The sequence below is a fragment of the Gekko japonicus genome, unplaced genomic scaffold (assembly GCF_001447785.1).
Source record: "Gekko japonicus isolate JY-2015 unplaced genomic scaffold, Gekko_japonicus_V1.1 scaffold450, whole genome shotgun sequence".
Classification (NCBI taxonomy): Eukaryota; Metazoa; Chordata; class Lepidosauria; order Squamata; family Gekkonidae; genus Gekko; species Gekko japonicus.
The window spans coordinates 870,949-875,723 of record NW_015165843.1 but is presented as its reverse complement, the minus strand read 5'-3'; the positions used below and the strand labels follow the sequence as shown (position 1 = coordinate 875,723).

The 4,775-nt window shown below is 49.7% G+C and overlaps 1 protein-coding gene across 1 annotated transcript in view; it reads right to left on the bottom strand.

Moving 5' to 3' along the window:
• The window catches only part of H6PD (hexose-6-phosphate dehydrogenase (glucose 1-dehydrogenase)), a 29,480-nt gene that overhangs the window by 24,031 nt on the left and 674 nt on the right, over window positions 1–4,775 (bottom strand). The window lies entirely within an intron of this gene.

Genomic DNA, 4,775 nt, shown 5'->3' with positions numbered 1-4,775 from the left:
TTTCCCTGCTGCCTTTGGTTTTTCCTAGCATTATTATCTTTTCCAGTGATTCCTGTCTTCTCATCATGTGACCAGGGTACGACAGCCTCAGTTCAGGTCATTTTAGCTTCTAGGGAGAGTTCAGGGTTGATTTGAACTGCTTGTCTTTTTGGTGGCCGACAGTCTCCGTAAAACTCTCCTCCAGCACCACATTTCAAATGATTCAGTTTTCTTCCGGTTGGCTTTCTTCATTGCCCAGTTTCCACACCCATACGCAGTAACGGGGAATAGCACGGCATGAATTCACTTGATCTTGTACCTGAGGTCCTTTCCGCATTTGCCTGCCACTCCAGATTTTCTCGGTGTTCGAGCTGAACCAGTTTAAGTCCACGGCAAAACAGCATCCAAATAACCCGGGGCAACGGCAGGCTGAAACCGGGCTGACAACTGAAGGGAGGGAATGTGATGCAGAATGGGGGGAAAACCAGAATAAAAAGAAGGCTGAACTCAATTTTAGTCCAAAATGGGGTGGGGAACCTGGATTAAAGAGAAGGTTGGATTTGATTTTAGCGCACAATTGCTTGGAGGGCACCACGATGAACATGGATTAAAAGGTGAAGGCAGAGAGGGCCTTCTGATAGAGTCAGATCAGGGGTCCGGCTAGCTCAGCACTCTCTCCTCTGACTGGCAGCGTGTCAGCAAGCCACCAATGTGTTTTCTTATGCGTTCTGTATGCCATTGTATATTCCCTAGGTAGGCGCTTCTCTGTTCTCTAGATATGCGCTTGTCTGCTTTCACTTTCCCGTGTATGCTTGTTTGTTGGAGTTTATACAAAATTCAGCAGTTAAAAACAGCTTAGCAATGCCAGAGTTCAATAATCAGACGCAGAGTCCATTGTGTGTTTAAAATATAAAAGATTTACTACAATTCTACCATAGGGAAGGGTAACTGGGAGAAAATAACAACACAGCTATCTCAGCTACATCCTCTCTCTACAAAGTACTAGACTAGAAGGACCAATGGCCACTCTCTAACATGCTTCTTCTCCAAACAGAACAAAGAGGGGAAGAGGAGCCATAAAATGCAAAGACACTAACACTTTGCTCCCAATCAAACTCTCAGAACAGGGATGCTTTTCGCGGGCTTGCAGCTCTAAGCTAACATTGGCTAACACAAAGGCAGGTGATTTCCTGTGACAACAAAACAGACATTTAACCCCATACACACACCCTGAGTGTTTTCAACATGCAATACCCAACATTGTTGTTGCGCTTAATTGCCTAGTTGCAGGAACGTCCGTATCTCTCAAGGCCACAGGTGGTTGCTGGCGGGGAGGAGTTTGGGTGATCTCATGGTACTATCCATGAGAAGCAAATATGTTATGGTTACCCAAGAGCGTTGCTTCCCAGGCTCAATGGCGCGCGGGGGAACTCCCGCAATTGGGCCTCAGCTTTTTGAATTTCCTATAATCCATTGCGTCCCCTGCTTTTGCTTCATTCTGTACAGTGATCCTGTTATGCACCTTTCACTTCAAACAATAAAGTAAAACCTTTTCTACAAGTGTGTACTTCGTTGATGTGATGGGAGTCTGACACAGGGATGGGGTTTTCCCCACACTTGCTCTTCGAGAAGTCAAGGATCGGAGCCTTCTGCACGCAAAGCAGGCATACGACCAGTGACCCTCTCCCCTAGTCTTCCCTTAGAGGCACTGCCTCCCTCCGGAAGATGGCAATTATACTGTAGGAAGTAAAGTCTGGGACTAAAAATGGTCCCTTTCTTCTCTCCTGATCAAACAGGGGCAACTGCGCTTGGCACAAAGATGTGACAACCGGGAAAGCCGATCACGGCTGTATTTCAGCCTTCTCCCCATGCAAGAAAGAGCCCCTGTCGGAGAAAAGCAAAGTCTCAACTGGAACGCAGCCATGCTAAAGAGCCCACACAAGTCGCTAGTCCTCTGCTTACTAGCACGCTAATAATTCTCAGAGTCATTTGCAGACTAGAAGAACCAATGTTTGTGAACAAAGTTAAGAGCCCAGACCAGTGTTCCCTCTAAGCTGAGTGAGTGTGAGCTAGCTCACAGTTTTTCAGCCTCCGGCTCACACATTTTTGTCTTGGCTCAGGAAGGAGGGCTCCGGAGCAAACTAATTTATGCAGCAGCCAAATCGCTCGCGCACAACTTAAATGCCAGGAGCTCACAAAGTAGAATTTTTGCTCACAAGACCCCACAGCTTAGTGGGAGCATTTGACCAGAGCAACACGGCTGTACATGGATCAATGTTTCTGAAACTCCCCTACCCGGTCACCTAGTGGCAATTCTTAGTCTCTGCAGGCAACTGGGGTTGGTTTGTTTTTTTAAAAGTCTAACTTAATGGACAATTAAAAGTGGGCTTGGGGCTCCCAGGCCCCCCCCCCCGCAAGCCAAAGAGATATCTGAAGTATGCTCTGGTCTTCAGGAATCTGCAGTTATTTGGACATAGAGCGCTCAGGGGAAAGGGTGCATATATTGTGGTGGTTGGGGGATAGAGAAAGCAGGGCCAGTATCTGGCTTTCACCAAAGGGGTGTTCGCCCCTCCTCCCCGCGGAGCAGTTCCACCCACACATCTCTACCCGCTGGCAGCTCAGCTCACAAAAACCAGTTTCTCAACCCTTTCCAATTGTGCAACAAGCGCAAATCAAATAAATCTCCAGGGGAGGGGAGAGGAGGGGAGGGGAGGGTTAATGGGTTACACGTCAGAAGGACTATGTAAGCCAGGGTCTTTCCACCATGTGGACGCTTTCTGAGCAGGCTGCCACAACCCGCCACTGCCAACGCAGCCACCTCTGCATGGAGGCTGGGAAGCAAGAAATAACAGCGATTATTTAAGTGAATATCATCATCTGCGATCATCGTAACAAGGGACACGCACAATGGGAGGAGTGTCTATCCATCACAGCATGTGCTTTCGGCTATGATCCTGCAGAGTGCAGGGGGCTGGACTAGATGACCTGCAAGGTCCCCTCCAACTCTAACATTCTATGATTCTCCAAACATGGAGGTTCGTGGCCAATCGCTGTAGATAGACCTCTCCGCCGTGCATCTGTCTAATCCCCTATTAGTAAAGGTGAAAGGTTTCCCTTGCTCGAAAGGCAGTCGAATCCGACTCTCGGGAGGCAGTGCTCATCTCCGTTTCCAAGCCGAAGAGCCAGCACTGTCCTGAGATGTTTCCGTGGTGACGTGGCCGGCGTGACTAGACGCCGAGGCGCGGGGAACGCTGTTACCTTCCCACCGAAGCGGTACCTGTTTAACTACTTGCAATGTCCTGCTTTCAAACTGCTAGGTTGGCAGGCGCTGGGGTCTTGAACCGCCAAACTACGGCCCTTTAAACCCGCAGAATGCCCCAACCACAATCATGGGAAAGCAGGTGTAAGTCAATTTGATATTTATATACGTTTGTTCACGAGACAAAGGCGCCACCGTTTCTGCTCTGCCGCACCCAACAGAGAGACGTTTAGCTGGCGAGCCTTTCGACAAAGTGGCAGCTGCTCCAGCCCCGTCTTTGCACGCCCGACAGCAGTGACTGGCAGAGGAGTAGACTCAGTGAAGATGCTGGCAACCCTCCTCTGCAGATGCATGTATTCTCCACAGGAAGGGTCCTGGTGGGTCAGGCATAGGGCAGGAAACAGCAGAACGTGAGCAGGATTAATCAGATTAGTGCAAAAACCTCTACCTGTGTTGGCAAAGGCAATGAAAAGGCAACTGAGTGATTCCGTGAGACAAACATGAAGTGCACTGAACTCTCGAAAGACCACTGGAAACGCCGAGTATTATTACAGGCAGCAGCAACAGACCTTGCATCCTCCCACCAGAAGCAGCTCGGGTGAATAATGGAAGGCACTCCCCAATGCAGTGTGGCATACTGGTTAAGGCGGTCGGACTAGTAACTGGGAGACCAAGGTTCGAATTCCCACGTGTGCCATGGAAATTTGCTGGGTGACTGTGGAGCAGTCACACTTTCTTGGCCTAACCTACCTCGCAGGGCTGTTGTGAAGATAAAACGGAGGAGAGAACAATGTAAGCCCATTGGGGAGAAGGTGTGGTACAAATGAATTAAAATAACTTTCTGATTCTAGACCGGGGGGGGGGGGGCAGCAGGGTGGAAAATGAAAGTCTCATGACCTAGACCTCTGTGCCTTGGGCCGTCTGAAATAAGACAAGGGGTCTCCATTTAAATCAGGATCAACCCCAATGTTGACCATGTCCCTGACAGGGCTGCAACCACACACACGAAGTGATGCACTTTCAATCCACTTTCAATGCTCTTTACAACTGGATTTTGCCAGTTCACACAGCAAGACCCAGTTAGAGAGTGGATTGAAAGTGCATTGTTTCGTGTGTGTGGTCGCAGTCGTGGTCTTGCCCTGCTCCATTTTCTTCCTACCGCCACCGCCTGAACTTTCCCTAGAAGCTACAACGACTTGGCCACATCAGGAGAAGCCGAGGCTCCCTGGAAAAGCCAACTATGCTGGGGGAAGTGGAAGGTGGGAAGACCCACCCAACAGGAGATGGACGGACTCTGTCCAGGAAGCCGAGGCCCTCAGTACGCCACACACCTGAGCAGGGCTGTCAGGACACGCCCCTTCCATTCATTCACAGGGTCACCATAACTGGGAAGTTAAGGCCACCCCCATCACCCCTGGGATTTGAACCCAAGTCTTTCCGATTTTGCTTCCACAGTCTAAGCACTACTCAGCGCCGACCCTCATATTCCCCCCCTTTCTAAAACCAAAACCCGGGGGGGGGGTCAACATAAACTGCG